General features: G+C 36.5%; 1 pseudogene across 1 annotated transcript; it reads left to right on the top strand.

The window, feature by feature from the left end:
- Positions 1-15379: 15379 nt before the first annotated feature.
- On the top strand, positions 15380-18483 carry LOC308641554 (transmembrane 9 superfamily member 3-like; annotated as a pseudogene). Its single transcript has 2 exons — positions 15380-15406; positions 16897-18483. The product of its transcript is annotated as a transmembrane 9 superfamily member 3-like (transcript).
- Positions 18484-22236: the final 3753 nt, after the last annotated feature.

Here is a 22236-nt window from a genome sequence, read left to right on the forward strand (position 1 = left end):
AAGACACAGGTAATGCTGGACACAGTGTTGCATGTCTTTAATCCCAGCATCTTTGCAGGCTGAGACAGGAGGATCACAAGTTCAAAGACAAACTCAGCAATAGTGAGGCACTAAGCACCTCTGTGAGATCCTGTCTCTAAATGAAATACACAATACTGCTGATGATGTGACTCAATGGTTGAGTGTCCCTGAGTTAAATTCTCAATAAATAAATAAATGAAAATAGTTAATAAATTTATAATCAAACTTTTAAAACTCTTCAAGAAAAATTAATATAAAAAGATATAAAAAATAAATTTTATTTACAAAGATATTCTTTTATGATTAACAGCTGATTTATTTGCAGAAGACTTCCAGAAAGGAACTGGGTATATAGGTATGTATGTTGAAAGAAAAAGAAAATATGAACCTAGAATACCTTATCTACCAATACCATTTTTTTGAACTTTAAGAAAAATACATGACTTTCAAGATATGAAAATATTCAAAAATTGCTTTACTTCTTAACCTGCTGTAAGAGAAAAAAAATCAGTGGAATATTTCCAATTAAAATAAATCTGTACAACAAAAATCATATAAAATTTGAGGGCTTTTGTGTAAAAGAAAAATATATACAAATATATATTTTATTATACTTTCATTGTTGTACAAAAACATTTCATTCTACTATAGAATGTGGAAAACTAAAGTATAAAAATTATCATAAATGTTTGTTAATTAGTATAAATGAGGAAAGCATGTGTGATATCAATAACAAATCATGGCAACACATGTAAGGACAATGATTGTTTTAGGAAACCAATATTAATTCAAATTAAAGTGTAGTGCAAACTAAGTACTTTATTTCTTCATTATTTTTTTCTTTAGTTATACATGACAGTAGAATGTATCTTCACATATCATACATTCATAAATTTTAACAACCTATTCTTTTGGTGATAAAGTATGTGGAGTTACACTGGTTGTATATTCATTTAAGAATATAAGAATGTTATTTCCAATTTATTTCTACTGTCTTTAAGCACTTAAATGATTCCAAAATAATGACAAAATAAATATCAAAGATAAAAAATAGAAAAAAATAAAATATGATCATAAAAATGTATGAACTACAAATTAAGGCATATTTTAATAGTAGAAAAAAATTAAAAAAAATCAACACAACTTGAAAACTACAGAAGTAAGTTTTTCCTCACCAGTAAATTAAGTATCAATAAACTATTTAAAAAAAAAAAAAACTAATCAAAACACAATATGACTAACAAGATTAAACCAAAAAATGTTAACTATGTCAGATGTGAATCTACAAAAAAATTCTCTTTAGATATAAGGTCACAAAAAGGCTAAAAACAAAAGGATAAAACAAATAATACATTTGAAATTTTTGATAATATTTATATAAATAAAAGACAAAGTAAAATATTGTATAAAAATAAATATGACAAATCCCTAGAAAACCATCATAGTGAATTTATTTACAAATAATGTTTTTCATATACAGAAGGAAAACACAGACAAAATTCAACATCATAGATAGCAACAAATAATAATAGGAGAGATTGAACCCCAATTAATGCAAAGAATAAAAAATAGCATTGCATTATTACCCAAGGAATAAAAAACCTTAAAAAAAAAAAAACATTAAAAGCCATTTTGATTTACAGAGCAAATATTCTCTATAGCCTATGGAATATTCTTCCAAAGAGATCAGGTTAAAAGCACAAAACAAACATTAACAGATATTATAATATTGAAGTTGCATTCTAACATAACATAGTAAGTTGGAAATCAAAAGCAGAAGTGATATTTAAAATTTATGAATATGAGTTTAAAGCCAAATTCAGCAATTAAGCAAGGCCCTAAGCAACTTATCTAGACATTGTAACAAAATGAAATATAAAAACAGCTGCCAGTCAGGTGTGATAACACAAACTTGTAATTCAAGCACCTTGGGAGTCTGAGACAGCAGGATTGTGAGTTCAAATCCAGCCTCATCAAAAGCAAGGTGCTAAGCAACTGATGGAGACCATTTTTCTAAATAAAATACAAAATGGGGCTTGGGATATAGCTTAGGGGCAAGTGCCCCTAAAGTCAATCCCCATTACCCTTCCCAAAAAAGGGGTATAGATGTGGCTCAGCAGTTAAACACATCTGCTATAGAAAAAAAGCCTATAGCACCCAAAGTAATCTATGAAGTCCAAGTAATCTCAATCAAAAAAATCAATATTATTTTTGCATGTACAAAATAAACTATTTAAACAATTCTATGGAATATCCTGGATGCATACATAACTACACATATTAAATTTTTTAAAAAAAATGCTTCCTTACATAAATATAATAAAAGTTACAATATTCAATAGATTTATGTTAACTTGAGGCTAAATGAGGAAGACATGAGTAATAAAACTTAAAGCACAACAATTAGCCCTCAACTTGATGGTCAAATCCAAATATATTTACAGATCTATTCTCAATAAAACAACATTCAATAGAAAAAATGTGGCAGGCCAATCAAATTATATTTCACATGACTACATGAAGGCAATTTTGAATGCACTATGAAAAGTTTTAAAATTTTACAAAGATAAGAAATTATATAATATCCACAATGATCAACTTTTAAGATAGTATAATAAGTGAAATAGTAATTCACACACACACACACAAAAAATACCAGGTAATTCTATGTATGAAAGATATCTACTGTAGCCAAATATAGAGACCAAAAATAATGGCATCAGGGATGAAAAGGTGAGACAATGAGTACTTGTTTGTAGGAAAAATGAACTTAGTTTATATGGGATACATACTTTCTAGAAACAAAATCTTACAAAACAATTTAAATGAACATGACTGACTAGTAAATTCAAAATATATAAGACAGTAAGTTCAGGAAAGTTATACAGTTACAGTTTTGATCACAATTTAAAATTTGACAAATACATAAAAGGCAAACAGAATTGGAAACATCTTTATGGTACCTTTAAACTGCTAAAGTCTTACTCCTAGACAAAAGAACAGATTCACATTTAGAGAGATAATGAATACTCCATTAATTCTAGCCACTTGAAAAAAAGGCTGAGGCATGGAAATAGAATTTCAGCTTCAGCCACTTAGCAAGAATCTATTGTAAACTATAAGTCAAAAGGGGTGATGATGTAGCTGAATATTATAAGAACCTCTGAGTTCAATAGGCAGTATATATATCAAAACTTAGATACATTTTATGGTTAAGCACAAAAACTGAGTATAAACAATCAAGGTACTAAATAAAAATCATATATAAAAAGGGGAAATATTTATACACGTATGCAAAATCATAGAAAACTTGATTGAAAATTGGCACATGGTTCATGTGCAGTTTAACTTCAACTAATGTTTTCCTAAAGTGACAAATCATGATAATCTCTATTCAATTATAACATACAGATATAGAAATAAAAACAATATCACTGATGTGAGAAAACCTAATGAACAACACTGAAGCTCTCTATAGAGTGAAACTCAAAAAAAAAAAAAAAAACAAAACAAAACCCACAAGAATTCAACAAATGTAACATACAAAATTGTGGATAACTGTAATATAATAGAAATATTTCTTTTAACTTTTTTTGTAGTGATAGGTGGACAGAATGCATTTATTATATCTGTTTCTTTTTATGTAGTGCTAAGGATCAAACACAGTACCTCATAATATGTGAGGAAAGCCCTCTGCCAATAAACTACAGCCCCAGCTCTAAAAATTCTTCTTTAAACCACATTGATCAGCTATACTTACATAAGAACTAGAAGCAGGTATTGTGAAATACTGCTATTCATTATGTGGCAGACAAATTTCACAGAATATTCACTATAAGCATTCATATAAAGCTCTGATGAGAAAATTTTGAATAAATAAATATTTAAATTATATTAAAGAAACTCTCCTATAATATTAATATATTACAATGTTTTACCTAGAAATATTTGGAAATGAGAAAATTTTCTAGGGATCCCCCAAATACCAGTAAATGTCAGGTTGTAAATATCCTCACGGGCATTGTAGAATACTCTGTAGGGATTCTGATTGTGGAAATATACAGAAAAGAATGCCTCTTGTGAGCAAACTCCCAGGTGTAATAGGCACTCTGTTTCCCACCCTTAGAATGCTCTGCAATTTCTCCAGGAACTAGTAAAATAATAAAATACATGGGCAATGTCAAGCTGCTATGGCAATTCCTGATTATCACAGTGAGACCCTGTCTCAAAATTTAAAAAGGGGGGGGGGTTGGGGATGTAATTTGATGTTTAAGCACTCCTGGGGGTTCAATCCCCAATACCAAAAAAAAAAAAATAGTGTTCAATAATTGGTCCTGGGGTAACTGGATAATTATTAGAAAATCCAGAGACCTTAAATACTGTATACTTCACAACTTATTCCAATATAAATTCTAGATGGACATAATTTTAAATAGCACTTCATAAATTTTTATAATACATTTATTTTTTTTGTTTGCGAAGAAATCATGAATTCAATTAAAAGGTAAATGTCAGACTGACATAACTGAGAGATAAACATGACTGAGCCAGTATCTTTAACTCATAAAGCAGCTTTTATAGTTTTGTAATGTTTTTAAAATACCTAACTTTTAATAAAGAAAAATACAAATTACCAATAAATCTGCACGATTAATGTTTAATCTTCATAAATAATAAAAGAAATTCAAATCATTATACAATAATAAGTGACAATTTTTTACCCATCAGATTCACAAAAAGGCAAAAGATTGAAAGTAGGCAATGTTGGAGAGGTTACAGACAAGAACACTTTGGATACTTTGGACAATTGGAAAATATGCACACATATTCTCTAAATGGGGAATTTTGACCATACAAATCTATTCATATTAAAAAAAAAATTCACTTTTAAAAAAATACATGTTTCTTGGAGGAGGTGGAGGAAAAAAAGGTCCTCTTCTCATCAACTGACTCCTTGGATCCACTGGAAACAATGGACCTCTGATTGGAGGGAAAGGTTAGAAAGAAAAGCCAGAGCCAGTTGCTTCATTTTCAGCAGGGACAGATGAATCAGGCACATTGGAATCACCAAGATCAACTTTGGTATCATTTCTACTGGATCCCATTTCTGAAGACATAGGACCATCCATTTTATCCAATGGAGACATAGTAGAACTTCTGAGTTCTGCTGCTCCAAGGTGGTCAACCATAATAAGAATAACATTCATCTTGCCTTAGTACAGGAAAACGTGGTTCAGAATATGGTTGGCCTGGTGGAGACATCATCATTTTAGGTTTCTGTTCCCATGGAGTTGACAGGGGCCCAATGTTATAATTTGCTCTCCGAGGATCACTTATCCCATCATAGCCTGATTCTCTTCTTTCATTGATAATCTGAGGCTCTTCCTCCTGCCCTTGTAAGCAAAGGTAAGAGTCTGAGTGGACACTTCTTTTCCAAAAGAGGATCTCTCAATTCAGATGAAGATCAACCCAATGGTGAGGGACCATTTAGGGAATTCTCTCTGCCAAAAGCTGTATTTGAATCATCAAGTGCAGAAGGATCTTTTTCTACAAGCTTAAATTTAAATTCATTTTAAGTTAAGTTTTGTCTGTTTTGGGCATTTTGTTTCCTTAAATCATTGAGGTTTCTTTCAGCACTCTGAGCTGCCAACTCATTATCATATGCTTTTTTCTCATAGTACATAATCAGCCCCCAGTTAGAATGAATGGTTCTCTCCAATTCTTCTTCAGGATCTTTGACTTGCTTTCTGTAGTTCTCCAGCTGTTCAGTTGCATGGCTGATGTTTTCCTCCATTTTTGAAAGCTTCTCCTCTTTCTCTACCTGGTAATTTCCCTCTACTATTTATTACCTTTGGAGTTTCATTACATTTTCGTGATATAGTTCAATCATTACTTTAAGTTGCTGCTGCAGATTCTGATTCTCACTTTTAAATGGTGTATTTTTTTGACTGCAAAGATACTTGTTCTGTCTTAAGATTTTTAATATTCTCTATAAGGTCTTCCTTTGTTTCAATTAAATAAGAAAATAAAGTAAAAATTTCATTTTTTAGAGAGAGAGAGAGTCTTTTAATAATTATTTTTCAGTTTTCGGTGGACACAACATCTTTATTTTATTTTATGTGGTGCGGGGATCAAACCCAGCGCTCCACGCATGTCAGGCAAGTGTGTTACCACTCAAGCCATATCCCCAGCCCTGATTTTCTTCTCCTTCTAAGGTTTTAAAAGAGGTCTTTAACTTAGGAGCATAAAACCATCCCTTCAAATCTCCTTTTGGCTGATCCTCTAAGTGATCATCCAACACTCTTCATTTCCAAATCTAAGTTACCATCATCTGTTAGGTCTTCTGTGTGTGCATCAGCAGCAAGTGTTCAGTCAGAGACTTAATGTGACTTTCTTTATCTCTTAGAACTTGTTCTGCATGTACTTTAGAGTGTTCAAATGTCATTTTCTGTTATTAAGGACATTTACTTTTTTCTTTACATACTTCAACTTCTTGTAAAAGCTGTTTCTGACTTTCTTGAAGTTGGGAATTTTCATTCAAAACCTCTCTTATTTCTTCCTTATATCCTCCTTCATTCATATCTTGGTTTTATCCTATTTCTTGTCAATGTCTAAGTCTGTATGGTCAACATTTAAAGTACTTTTCAATATAAATACAACATAATCTGTATATGAGGTCATAATGGCCCATATTTAATGGGCAAACTACTGACCTCGTATTGAGTCAGGCAAAGTATATAACAGTTGGATGGAATGCCTATTTATTCAGATAAAAATTTGAAGCAAAGGAAAAACAGCATACCAGAAATGACTTTTACTTCTATATATCCACTTATGTGTGCTTTAGAATCTTTAACACGTTTCTTTTTCAGGATTAAAAAAATGTGTTTGCAGACAGCTTGGTAATGTTTCTGGCTTGAAGATTTAAAATCACATATGTTATACAATATGTATAAAATTATGCTTCTGTTTTTCAAACAGATATAATACAAATGCCAGAAATGGAAGTTACATTTTTCTCTGACTTTGATTTGCACTATTTTCTATACAGTGATGATACAAAAATCTTCTAACATGCCTTTTTAAACTAGCCATCTATTGAAGCATTAGAAAATTCAATCCTATGGTATATAATCAGGAAAGAATGTTTGTAAGCATATTACAATCTCAATGATCTGATATTTACCTTGTGACTCCGGATCTGAGGATGAAAAATATATAATCTCCTCAGGCAGAAAATATATAATATCCTTAGTTATACATATTCCAACCATGTGTAACACAATTAACAGACAAGCGAAAGGACTTGTCGTAGAGTAAGGGGAATGAAAAAGTGTGTGGGGGGGGAGAAGAGCATAGAAAAGAGGGAATCATGAACTGAAGTTGTTTTCCATAAATTTATGAAGTTGTGAGTATGAATCCAACTATATGTCTAACTATAAAACTCCAAAAACAAGAAAAATTTTAAGAAAGAATTATCTTTCACAAAATTCTAGAAATCATATATTTACTTTAAATATATGTCACTTTTATTCTCAAATTCTTTAAAAGAGGTAGAAGTATAACCAGGGGCATTATCTGATTTTTACTGTTTTGGAATGCCCACAGTGGCAAAATTTTGTAAGCAATGAGCTATAACATCTTTAGTTTTTTCTCCGGCATGAAGGGAGCCCATCAAAAATCCAGAAGAAGTATCAACTGTAACATGCAAATATTTTAATTTTCCAAATTCTGGCAAGTGTGTGATGTCCATCTGCCAAATATGGTTAGGTATCACTCCTCTAGGATTGACTCCAAGATTAACTTGTGGTAAAAAGGTCACACAATTTTGACATTGTTTTATTATTCGTCTAGCTTTTTCCTTAGTTATTTTAAAATGATTTTGTAAAGTATTAGCATTGACATGGAAACTTTTATGAAAATTTATAGCTTCTTATAGTGTAGAGAAAATATGTATGTCATGTGTAGTATTATCTGCTAAATCATTGCCTAAAATAAGAGCCCCAGGCAATACTGTATGTGCCCTGATATGTCCTATAAAGAATGGATCTTTTCTGTCCCAGATTAGACTTTGTATAGTGGAAAGCAAAGAGAAAACAGTAGAAGAAGCGGAAATCCTACCAGCATCTTCAAGGGATACTATAGCATTAACTATATACTGACTATTGGAAAATAAATTAAATACAGAATCTTTAAACATCACAAAAGCTTGTGATACTGCATTAAGCTCTACCTTTTGAGCTGATTGTTTGGGTACTAAAAATGTAAAAGTTTGATCAGGTGTAACTATTGATGATGTACCATTATTTGACCCATCAGTGAATATATTTGGAGCATCCATGATAGGTGTTTTTCTTGTCATTTTTGGAAAAATTACAGGATGCAATGACCAAAAAGACAATAAAGGATTAGATGGTAAGTGGTTATCAAATGAAACATTAGATTTGCACATGATTATTGCCCAAGTATTTAACTCATTAGCTAATTCATCAATTTGATTCATAGTATATGGAGTAATAATTTTATTGGGAGAAATTCCAAATACTCCCTTTGCTGTTTTTATTCCTTTGAGTATTAATTGTCCTACAGCCTCAGGATACCTAGTAAGAATAGTGTTAGGAGAATAAGATAAATGTATCCATAATAATGGACCTTCTTGCCAAAATACTCCTGTAGGAATATTTTTTGTTGGTAGTACAATAAATAATAAAGGCAAACTTATATCAATTCTATCCAAATGCATATTTTCCATATATGTTTCAATGATTTTTAATGCCTTTCTTGCTTCAGGCATTAACATTCGGGGTGAATTTGGATCTGATGGACCTTTTAGGATATCAAATAAAGGTCCCAATTCTCCTATTGGAATACCTAGATAAGGCCTTATCCAATTTATGTCTTCTAATAACTTTTGAAAGTCATTAAGTGATTTGAGTTGATCTACCTGTATTTGAATTTTTGGTGGATGGACCATGGTTGAGGATAATAGAACTCCTAAATAATTAATTGGAAGATTTAATTGTACTTTATCTATTGCTATCTCTAGATTATAATTTTTAATAAGTTTGTAGGTGTGGCATAACATTCTAGCAATGTGTTTTTGGCTTTGTGTGCTAATAATACATCGTCCATATAGTGAAATATTTGTAGTTCAGGATTTTGATTTCTAAGTGGCTGGATTACTTTGTTAACATAAATTTGACACATAGTTGGGCTGTTAGCCATCCCTTGAGGGAGTACTTTCCATTCATATCTCTGATCAGGACCTTCATGATTTAGTGCAGGGATAGTAAATGCAAAACGTGGACTATCCTCAGGATAAATTGGAATTGAAAGAAAACAATCTTTAATATCTATAACTAAAACATACGAAGTTTTTGGCAAAGCAGACAATTGAGGAATCCCCGATTGAGCAGGTCCCATAATAACCATCTCATCATTAATGGCTTTGAAATCTTGCAATAATCTCCATTTACCAGATTTCTTTTTGATGACAAAAATGGGAGTATTATGGGAAGATACAGAAGGTTGTATATGTCCTTCCGCTAATTGTTGTTTGACCAGATCATGGGCTACTTGTATCTTTTCTTTAGTCAAGGGCCACTGAGGAACCCATACTGGTCTTTCTGATTTCCATGTAATTTTTATTGTCTCAGTGGCCCTTTGTGAAAATCCAACCCATGTCTGTCTGTTCCTTGATCTATTTGTATTGGTGCTACTATACCTTGTTCTTGTTTTTCTAATCTTTTTCCTTTCCTAAAACCTTGTCTAGCCATAATAGTGGGTGCATTTTGATTTATATTATTTGTTAATGTCAAACCTAATTGATCTAAGACATCTCGTCCCCATAAATTTATGGGAAGATGATCCAATACATATGGCTGTATAGTTCCTTCACATCCTTCAGGATCCTTCCAATCTAATACCATTGCACTTCTATGGGGATTAGTCACCACTCCTAGGCCTTGAAGCATTTGAGTGGCTTGTTTTAATGGCCAATGTTTTGGCCATTCTTGAGGAGAGATGATGCTAAGGTCTGCACATGTATCCAGTAGCCCATTAAATTCAAGTCCTTGAATATTTAGTTTTAGCATGGGGCGAGAATCTAAATTTAAAGAAAGCATAGCCCAATCTACACCTGTGGAGCCTAATCCCTTGGAACCTCTTTCTACAGCATGACTGGAAAATTTATCATGTAGGCTTGGCATAATTAGTAACTGTGCTATTCTATCTCCTGGTGAAATTACTGATATACCCTTTGGAGAACTGGCTATAATGTTTATTTCACCTTCATAATCAGGATCAATTACCCCAGGACTTATCAAAAGTCCTTTTAGAGTAGAAGAGCTGCATCCCAATAATAAGCCTACTGTTCCTTTGGGAAGAGGTCCTTTCACCCCTGTGGGAATGATTTGAACTCCCATCTCTGGAGTTAGTACTGATCTGGCGGAGGCGCAGATGTCCAACCCTGTGCTCCCTCTGGTTTGTCTGATGAGGGATCTGATGGACAATGTGTCCTGGGCACTACACTGATGGGGTTGCTGGGTTCCTCCAGTGCTCCGTATATTTGTGGTTTGGGGCCCCGAAGCATTGGGGCCCCCTGTCCATTTTTTGGCAATGGAGCCTGATGCCTTTCTACATGATATTGTGGATAAACACCTTGTCCTTTTTCTTTTTTTGATAATGGAGTACCCTCCATGGTGGTTTGAGAACGGCATTCATTAGCCCAATGTCTCCCTCTACGGCATTGTGGGCAAATACCTGGTATTCTACTCCTTTGATACCTAGTTTTGTTAAACCCTCCTCCTATGGGGCAATTCCTTTTAAAATGTCCTGTTTGTTGACAATTTTAGCATGTTCTTGCCCTGGCATATAAAGCCTGTTTTACAGCAGCTGCCACAATTTGCCCTTGTTCATTAATGTCTCTGGCATCTAAAGCCTGTTTTACAGTAGCTGCCATGACTTGCTCTTGCTCATTATTGTCTCTACATAATTTATGTGTTTAAATCTTCATGTTTCCATGGTCTAATGATATCTCTGCACCAATGATTCACTTGGTCATAAGCCAGTTGTTTTATTAATGGCATTGCTTGTTCTGTATTCCCCAAAACTCTGGTAGCTGTTTGAATAAGCCTATCTACAAATTCAGCATAAGGTTCATTAGCTCCTTGTATTACCTTAGATAATTGACCTTGTAAACCTCCATGTCCTTGTAAAGTCTTCCATGCCTTAAGTGCATCTAGAGCTATTTGTAAATATACACCAGGATCATATGCAATTTGTTGCTGCTGATCCTCTTAAGGTCCCTTTCCTAACAACATATCTAGACTTCTCTGAGGATAACCAGCTGCTGCATTTTGCCTAGCTGTCTCCTTGCAAAATTCCTCATTGGCAACCTTCCATAACAGGTATTGTCCTCCATTTAGCACAGCTTTACACATATTAGCCCAATCTGCTGGCGTCATGTTTAAGTTGGTAATGGATTCAACCAAGCTTACAGTGAAGGGTGCTTGAGGATCATAGGTTGTTACAGCCTCTTTTAGCTCATTCACTGTTTTGAAATTTAAACCCTGGTAAATTCAATGCCCTCCTACCTCAAATACAGGGCATGTTAATACTTGAGATCCTGTCTCAGGATCCCAACTATCAACTGCGGGGGTTGGGAGCCTCCTAGCATATGGAGGTGGCCTTGTTAAATGGACATTTACATCCTCTGGTGATAGAAAGGTGTTAGTAGCAGTCTCCTTTTGTAACTTTCCCCCTGATGGCTTTTTCTGCTCTAAACTTCCTTCCTCTGTATGACTAGTTCGAGAAACCTTCTCTTTTACTTGAATCTTTTTCTCTGTCTGACTAGCTCGAGAGACCTTCTCTTTTGCTTGAATCTTTTCCTCTGTCTGGCTAGCTCGAGAGACCTTCTCTTTTACTTGAATCTTTTCCTCTGTCTGACTAATTTGAGAAACCTTCTCTTTTACTTGAGTCAATATGTCTTCTCCTTTCTCTACCATTGTCTGAACTGAAGGCTTTGGACTAAGCAAACAAGATACAAACGTCCACAGTGGCAATGTGCCAACTGGCAGAGTCCCTGGGCTTTTCTTTTCTACTCTTTTTAAATCTTCACCATGATGGTTCCATTGTGATATATTTAACAACTCCTCCTTAAAAAGCCATGGGCTACATTTTTGTATTGTATCAACATATGCCCTGAATGCTCTTGATTTTACTGGGATGCCTCCTTCCTCTAACAATTTACTTAACACTCTTTCGGTTTGTTTTTTACTAATTTCTTATCCCATATTTCTATTATAATACAACCCAACAAGATAACATCAAACAAAACTGAGATAGAATGCAATAAAAATGGAATGACAAAAAATCATTATAACTTTTCTCCCTATCTGTTCCTCAGATGGAAATAGTTTTTCCTCAGGTGTGAGCAGTTTTTCTTCCATCTCACTCATTTCCAGGGACAGGCAACTTAAAACAAAAGTGAAGCAAAACAAAAGAGGAATCTTAAAATGGCTACCCATCCTCTCGCCCTGCCCTCAGGGGAGAGCAGTTGACTTACCCTCAGTCACTCCCTGTGGGAGCCACCAAATGCCGCAGTCTGGCTGGGAACAATTCAGGAGCCACTTGTCAAAAGGAAATAACTTTATTTTTAGAACTACACACGCCAAACAAAACAGCTCCTCAGGAAAAAACCCTCAGAGCCCAACTGCCACCACCAGCTTCCCTCAAGCCTCTCACCCACACAAGCCTCACCACCTCCCACAATCCTCCTGCTCTTGAGGTGGATTGGCTGGGTTGCGTGGGTGGAGCCTTAGAAGTCCCCCAATGAGCAGCTCTGTGGCCTGAAAGGGCAGGGAAACAGCCCAATGAACATTACCGCAGAGGGGCCAATCAGCTAGATCTTGCTGGGGCCGCTGTGAGCCAATCATCAGGTTTGCATTGAAGGGTGGTGAAACAGCCCAATGAACATCACCGCAGAGGAGCCAAGCAGCTATATGTTGCTGGGGCCGCTGTGAGCCAATCATCAGCTGGCAGTCTGAAGGGTGGGGACACCGCAGAGGAGCCAATCACCTAGACGTTGCTGGGGCCGCTGTGAGCCAATCATCAGCTAGCAGCTGGAAGTGTGCTGGCAGCTGGAAGTTTGATGGAGCCCCATTGGCTGTGGCTCTCAACAGTGTTTTTCACCAGTCTCTGCTTAGGGCTACTTCAAGAGGAAACAAATCATAGAGAAAAAACTGAGAACTACTTTTTATTGTCATGTTTCAAAGAGCTACTACAAATCATTTGGGATATAGAGTTCCATATTCATCTATCTATATAGAAGACAACAGAGTGAAACATAAAAATTAAAACTGTTGCTACAAACGAATGCTTCAACCTAGAAGAATGAAAATTGGTGAGCCAAGTGGGATTGGTGTACTGATCCTTACTACCAAGTATCATCAAGATTGGTGAAAAACTATTTGCGGGATTTCAGAGAAATCATATTTTTTTGGAAGCTTGGCAAACCCTTTTGATGAAAGTGTTTTTCACCAGTCTCTGCTTAGGCGTACTTCAAGAGGCAACAAAGCATAGATACAAAACTGAGACCTACTTTATTTTGTCATGTTTTAAAGAGCTACTACAAACCATGTTGGATTTAGAGTTCCATATTCAATTATCTATATATGGGAAAACAGAGTGAAACCTAAAAATTCAAACTGTTACTGCAAAGCAACACTTGAACCTAGAAGAACAAAAATTGGTGAGCCAAGTGGGACTGCTGTACTGATCATTCCTACCAAGTATCATCAAGATTGGTGAAAAAGTATTTGCGGAGGTTTTAGAAAACTCGTAGTTTTTTGGAAGGTTGGCAACCACTTTCAATTAAAGTGTTTTTCACCAGTCTCTGCTTAGGGCTACTTCAAGAGGAAACAAACCATAGAAACAAAACTGAGAACTATTTTATATTGTCAAGTTTCAAAGAGCTACTACAAACCATGTTGGATTTAGAGTTCCATATTCATCTATGTATATAGGAGAAAACAGAGTGAAACCTAAAAATTCAAACTGTTACTGCAAATGAACGCTTGAACCTAGAACAACGAAATTTGGTGAGCAAAGTGCGTTTGGTGTACTGATCATTACAAACAAGTATCATCAAGATCGGGTGAAAAAATATTTGCTGAGATTTCAGGAAACTCTACCTTTTTGGAAGCTTGGCAACCGCTTTCAATGAAAGTATTTTTCACCCGTCTCTGCTTAGGGCTACTTCAAGAGAAAACTAACCATAGAGACAAAACTGAGAACTACTTTATATTGTCATGTTTCAAAAAGCTACTACGAACCATGTTGGATATAGAGTTCCATATTCATCTATCTATATAAGAGAAAACAGAGTGAAACCTGAAAATTCAAACTGTTACTGCAAACGAACGCTTCAACCTAGAAGACCGAAAATTGGTGAGCCAAGTGGGATTGTGTAGTGATTATTACTACCAAGTATAATCAAGATTGGTGAAAAAGTATTTGCGAGATGTCAGAAAACTCGTAATTTTTTGGAAGCTTGGCAACACATTACGATGAAAGTGTTTTTCACCAGTCTCTGCTTAGGGCTACATCAAGAGGAAACAAACCATAAAGACAAATCTGAGAACTACTTTATATTGTCAAGTTTCAAAGAGCTACTACAAACCATGTTGGATTTAGAGTTCCATATTCATCTATTTATATAGAAGACAACAGAGTGAAACCTAAAAATTCAAACTGTTGCTACAAATGAACGATTCAACCTACAAAAACGAAAATTGGGAAGCCAAGTGGGATTGGTGTACTGATCATTACAAAAATGTATCATCAAGATCGGGTGGAAAAATATTTGCTGAGATTTCAGGAAACTCGTAGTTTTTTGGAAGCTTGGCAACCCCTTTCTATCAAAGTGTTTTTCACCAGGCTCTGCTTTAGGCCCCTTCCAGAGGAAACAAACCATAGAGACAAAACTGAGAACTACTTTATCTTGTCAAGTTTCAAAGAGCTACGACAAACCATGTTGGATTTAGAGTTTCATATTCATCTAACTATATAGAAGACAACAGAGTGAAACCTAAAATTAAAACTGCTGCTACAAACGCATGATCCAAACTAGAAGAATGAAAATTGGAGAGCCAAGTGGGATTGGTGTACTGATCATTACAAACAAGTATCATCAAGATAGGTTGAAAAAATATTTGCTGTGATTTCAGGAAACTCATAGTTTTGTGGAAGCTTGGCAACCACTTTCGATGAAAGTGTTTTTCACCAGTCTCTGCTTAGGACTACTTCAAGAGGAAACATACCATAGAGACAAGACTGAGAAGCTTGGCAACCCCTTTCAATGACGGTGATTTTCGCTAGGCTCTGCGTAGGCCTACAATAATAGGGAACAAACCATAGAGATAGAACTTGGAACTACTTTATTATGTCAAGATTCAAAGAGCTAGCACTAACCGTGTTTGACTTAGAGTTCCAAATACTTCTATCCATATAGGAGAAAACAGAGTGAAACCTAAAAATTCAAACTGTTACTGCAAATGAACGCTTCACTAGGAAGAACAAAATTAGGTGAGCAAAGTGGAATTGGTGTACTGATCATTACCTGAAAGTATCACCAAGATTGGGTGAAAAAGTATTTGCTGAGATTTCAGGAAACTCGTAGTTTTTTGGAAGCTTGGCAAACCCTTTCAATTAAAGTTATTTTTGCTAGGCTCTGCTTAGTGCTACATCAATAGGAAACACATCATAGAGATAGAAATTGGAACTACTTACTTTGGTCAAGATTCAAAGAGCTAGCACAAACGGTGTTTGATTTAGAGTTCCAAATACATCTATCCATATTGGAGAAAAAAGAATGAATCCTAAAAATTCACACTCTTACTGCAAATGAACGTTTTAACCTAGAAGAACGAAATTTTTTGAGCCAAGTGGGATTGTTGTACTGATCATTACCTGAAAGTGTCCTCAAGATTGGATGAAAAAATATTTGCTGAGATTTCAGGAAACTCGTAGTTTTTGGGAATCTTGGCACCCCTTCAATGAAAGTGATTTTCACTATTCTCTGCTTAGGGTCACATCAAGGAGAAACAAACCATAGAGATAGAACTTTGAACTAGTTTATTGTGTCAAGTTTCATGGAGCTAGCACAAACCTTCATTATCCACTCAATTCGTTAGTTCTTCATTTACTTTTTATTTCACCTATTTGAAATTTATTTATGTATTCTTTCAAAAAATATGGAATAGTCACCTTTGGCAAGCTCTATGCCTGGTGTGTGGGAGATTCAAATTGAAAACAAGTGATGTCCTTGTCCCTATGAATTTTTTATCTTTTGGGGGTGGGATAAGCATTTTTCAAAAACTCACTTAAATCTGCACAATGCTGTTGTGGCTGAGTCAGAGAAAGAGGCTGGCAGGATCAGGAGGGCGGCGCAGGAGCTGTTAAGGCAGGGGCATCAGCGGAGCGGCTGGGCCCAGGCCTTGAGTCTGCCAGTGGCCTGTGGATGTGAATCACTGCCGCACAAGCACCAGGGGCAGAGCAATTCATAGGCCAGTCAGCGTGAGCGCTCAGGATGAGGCCTGTCAGCTTCTGCTGCACTGCTGTTGCTGCTGCCCAGGGCCCAGGCAGAGGAGCATCAACACATGTTCCCAGCAGAGGCTCCATCTGGTAGTCTCTAACTTAGGCCACTTCTGACCTTAAAGTCTCCAGTTTCCTAGTCGAAGGCCTGGCCCCAAAACAATCTCTTGCATTTGGTCTAAAGTTGATCGGTGGTTTAATTGCATTTTCACATTCAGGATTGGATGTTAAGGACTCTAGGAGTGGCTTTCACTTAGGACTGGATGGTTTTCAGGATGGTAGACTGGAGCAAGGCAGGAAAGTGAGTTTCAAGATACAGAAGAAGTTGTCTTATGGATGAATACTGTTGGGCCCTTCAAAATCGCCTGGAAACATATAAGTACTTTTCACTTCTAATCTGTGTGGGGTCAAAAAAAGTAACAGTCATTACCATGAAGCTCTAGGAGAAACACTTCAAGGAGTTGAAATGGAATTTAGTGGTCTGGATATTAAATTTAAAGATGATGTGATGCCAGCCAGTTACTGTGAAATTGATTTTGATAAAGAAAAGAGAGATGCCTTTGTTTATGCTATCAAAATTCACTACTGGTACCAGATGTACATAGTTGATTTAGGAATATGGGGTATTATTGGTGAAGCAGATGAAAATGTAGAAGTTTGTTATCTTTGGACCTACAAAAAGCTTAAAATAGATTTTAATGGAAATTTAATTGTTGGAGGAAATGTGAAACTGTTCCCAATACCAAAATACAGATGTCATATTTGGTAAAATGGAAAAAGTCAGATATAAAATTTGAAGAACGATTGCACAAATATCTTGATCCATCCTTTTTTTTTCAACAGGGGATTCACTGGTTTTTAATTTTCAACTCCTTCAGGATGGTGATCTTCTTGATAGGCTTAGTTTCAATGATTTTAATGAGAACTTAAGGAAAGATTATGTCTGGTACAGTAATGAAGAAGAAATGGCTGACATGGATAGAGACTTAGGAGATGGATATGGATAGAAACAGGTGCATGGAGATGTATTTAGACCATCAAGACACCAGCTAATATTTTCCTCTCTACTTGGTTCTGGATTTCAGATATTTCCTGTGTTTCTCATTGTTATTATTATTGCAATGATAGAAGATTTATATATTTTTCTATGCTGCTACATCACCAATGAATGATTATTTTGGAGGAAGTCTGTATGCTAGACAAGGAGAAAGGAGATGGATAAAACAGATGTTCACTGGGGCATTCCTTATCCCAGATTCAGTGTGTTGCAGGCCTTCTTCATCAATTTTATATTTATTTATTACCATGCTTCAAGAGCCATTCCTTTTGGAACAAAAATCTAAATCTTATTGGTATAATACTTGGCTGAAATTTGTTAGGTCAGCCCAACTTCCTTTGTTGTGCCAATGCTGTGCCTTGTCCTATACTGGAGAAAAAATATTTTATGTAGCCTGCAGTTATTGTTTGCCTGGGACATATTTTACCTTTTGGCTCTATCTTTATTGAAATGTATTTCATTTTCACATCTATTATGTCTATGGCTTCATAATGCTGGTTCTGGCCATCCTTTGCATTGTTACCATCTATGTGATATTGTGTGCACATACTTCTTGCTAAATGGGATTATAGGTGGCAGTGGACAAGTTTTCTCTCTGCTGAATCAACTTCAATCCCTGTTTACACGTATTCATTTTACTAATATTTTTTTTAAACAAAGATGTATGGCTTACTTCAAACATCATTTTACTTTGGATATATGGTGGTATTTAACACAGCCTTGGGGTAATGTGTGGAGCACTTGTTTACATGGGAACAAGGGCCTTTGTCCAAAAAAAAAAAAAAATCTATACTAATGTGAAAATTGACTAGAGACACAAGAAAACCTGGAACTTTGGATCAATTTCTCTTTTATATGGGTAGAAGTCAGTGCTGTTTTTATCTAAACCCTGAAAGGAACTGAGAAAGGGAAATGGCCTTCCTGATAATAGGTGGCTCGTCCATGATCTCCACAAGTCAACAAAAGCACTCCTAATAGAACGAAAACCTCAGGCAGGACCACATGGTGGTCATATCAAAAACTATGCGGAGACTGACTCTGAGGCAATAGAAATTACTGAGCCAACCTTTTTCTTTCCAGGCATTACCTACCCCAGGTTTGCCCAGAACAAGGGTAAATGGCCATTTAGTGAGCAACCTCTTTACCAACATGGACTGTGACTCTCCAGTAATCTTCCCACCCCTGAGACAAAAGTAGTTAAGATGCTCAATCACCAAGCTGCCTCACTTCTTGACCCTGTCCTGACTCACATCTTGGAGTCATTGAATAGAAGACAGAATCTTCTAAGGGTCACTGCTCCATGTTTCTTTCTGAAATGCTTCTGTGTGGCTGTGGAGCCACCAGAAATCTAGGTAAACTGACTCTGACCACAGGTGACAGCCTGGTGAGCTTCAATTGGTGGACATTAGCATCATGATCTTGTTTCTAATGTTATTTGCCTAAGGTCCCAATATCTACTTTAAAATTCAGAACTTTTTTCAGCATCACAGATTACTCTGAACAGGTCTCTACATCCAGCTGACATTTTGCAAGATATATGGAAGAAAGAGAAAGGAAGGTGTGTACAATATTCTAAATATGAATTAGCAAAATCCAGATGTGAGGACCTCCATGGGTCCCAGGGCCTGCCACTATAACAAAGAGACCAAGGAAAAGACACACAGGGCGGGGAACCTGCAAACCAAGAACTGCACAAGGACATAACAAGTGGTGCATGAGGTGTCTGTCTTAGCCCTTGAGCTTGTGTGCCCTGGGGCTGGTTACTTCTGGAGGGAGGAGGGACTAGGGCTAGGATGCAGCCATGTGGGATGCTGACAAGGTGGTGTTCTTGACTTGGTTCTAGGGTGTTCCACATAATTTTTCACTGTTACACTTTTTTCTCTGTGGTCCCCTCCCCTGCTTTGTACTTGCATTGCTTTCCATTACTGTGACAAATATCTGAGGTAATCAGCTTAGAAAGACAAAGGTATATTCTGGCTGACTGTTGCATGCTTCACTCCATGGTTGCTTGCCCTGTTGTTCTTGGACCTGGGGTGAAACCACATATCACCCTGGCAGTGCATGGTGGCAAGTGACTCACTTAATGGTGGCTGGGAAGCAGAGAGTGGGAAATTAAGAGACCAGGGTTCCTCAGTCCCCTGAAATGAGGCCCTTAACAGGAAGCTCCCCACTAGCCTCCCCCTTAAAGATCCCACTTCCTCCCAATAGCACCTGTGGCTGTGATCAAAGCTTTCTCACCTGGGCCTGTAGGGATCATTCCAGATTCAAACTTTAGTAGTGGCAGTGCTTCATTTAAAAAGGAAAGGATTGGAAGTATACCCTCCAATGGTCTTTTTCTACAGATAGAAATCTAGAGGTGGAGAAGCCAGGAGCCCACTGGGGTCATCCCAGCCACCAGGAGAGGCCACAGCTTGACCAGGGAGGCCAGAGCAATGGAGGCATGGAGTGGAGGCCAGGTTCTGGATGCACTGGAAGTAAGAACCAGCACAGCTGCTGACTACTGAATGGAGCATAAAGAAAGAGAAGATGGCACCGGGGTGGAGCTCAGGGGCACAGTACTTGCCTGGCATGTGTGAGTCCCTGGATTCTATCCCTTGCAGAACAAGAGAATTTTTTTGAAGAAATAAATAGGAGACACAAGGTCAGGCCTGTGTTTCTCCTTCCTTTGTTGCACAACCAGACAATACAAAACTCTTTCAGCTTAGGATGTTATTGGTCACCACTGGGGAAAAACAGCAAAATGCAGCGAGATGTCAGAGAAATCTGCTTTGCAGCAATAACAGTCCCAGTTCCCCTGGCCTGCATTCTTGTCCCTGACAGGGGACTGTAACTTTGTTTCTGTTATCCCATTAGCTGAGGATGCCTGGCCAGGGCCCAGCAGGCAGCATTTACCTGGTCCAGGGAAACTGTCAGTCTAGACCCCAGAAGAGTCCTGGTTCCCCTGTGTCACCAGATCACCCACTGGGAAGGTGCTCTTGGAAGGAAGGCTGTCTGCAGCTTCAGTTGTTACAGGGTGGGGACTGGGGAGTCTGTTGCCACCTGCCCTGGGATTGAGGGAACTGATCCCAGTGACAAATGCAGATGCCTCCTCCCCCAACTCACATGCTTAGTTGATTGGTGAGACCAGAAGTCTGCTGCTTTGGGAAAAGAGGGAAAGCAAAATCCTTTCTGCTTTAAGAAACTGCTGATTCCCAGTTATCTTATTTGTTAAGAAAAGGGGATTTACTTTTCCATATACTTCTGCATTTAAATCTACATTCAAAGGCAAGGAAAAGAGTAGCTCAGATGGGGTTCTACACCTTGCCTTGACCTTTATCCCAAAAGACTTGCCCCTGAGGTAGAAAAATCTCCTGTCTTCATGGGCAGTTGTCTTGGTTTTCCCAGCTCCAAGTAACATACTGTATGCACTCACTTAAAGTTAATTTTGCATGAGTCAATGAAGACTAATCCAATAATATTTCTGAAGCATCCTTAGCATCAATATGTAGCCTGTGCTTCATGACGCTTTCCTTACACAATCTCTATTACTTGCAGGTCACCTGGCAGAATTCCTTATCTTTATTCACCAGATCCACATTTTAGAGTTGTAGTTAGTTTTGCATTCACTCACACAACCATTTATACTGTAACCACTATTTATTTGCCAACCACTGTTTCACAGTAGCTTACGATACATCAATAAACAATAAAAATAGTCACCTGCCTTGTGGGTGCCATTCTGATGAAGAGAAGCAGACAACAAATGACAACAAATAATAAATACAATAAATAATCCAGTAATTCAGAAAAAGTAGATCCATGGGGGTTCAGAGTATCACAAGGGATCTGATGCAGGGAGAGGGACTGACTGTGTCATCCTAACATCTTATCATAGGAACATAACTTCCAGAACCTGTCTTATATGTCTGCTGAAGAGCAACCTTGACTTTAATTTCATTTAACAGTGTGCCAAAATATATTAGATGAGAATACCAAAAGCCTAGAGAAAATACAGAAGTATTACTGAGCCTATGGAAAATGAAATAAAAATGAGAGTGCCTAGGATTCTCAGAAGTTATTTATTAATAAATAACTTTTTAATCATGTTTTGTTTACAAAACTTCAGAGAATATGGAAAATATTTTAAATTTGTCGCTAACTGATATATAAAATGTAAAAATTCTATGTATTTAGAGAGTACCTTGTGATGATTTGATACACCAAGTAAGGTACAATGTTTATATCAGGTTAAAGACACCTACCTCCTTAAACATTTCCCCTTTTTATATGGTGAAAACATGTGGGCTCTTTTCTTCCACCTTGTTGAAATATACCATATCTAAATGTTATCAATACTCACCACTTTACTGTGCAATAGCATTCCAGAAAATGTTTGCTATTGGTTTTCATTTATTTATTTATTTGCCAATGAGCCTTAATTTTATTTATTTATTTAAATGTGGTTCTGAGATTTGAACCCAGTATTTCAAAGGAGTTAGGCAAGTGCTCTGCCACAGAGCTAGAATTGCAGCCCTGTTTGCTACTGTTCAGCTTTACTTTTTCTGCAGCACCAGGGACTGAACCCC

The sequence above is a fragment of the Spermophilus citellus genome, assembly GCF_964194105.1.
Source record: "Spermophilus citellus genome assembly, chromosome: 2".
Classification (NCBI taxonomy): Eukaryota; Metazoa; Chordata; class Mammalia; order Rodentia; family Sciuridae; genus Spermophilus; species Spermophilus citellus.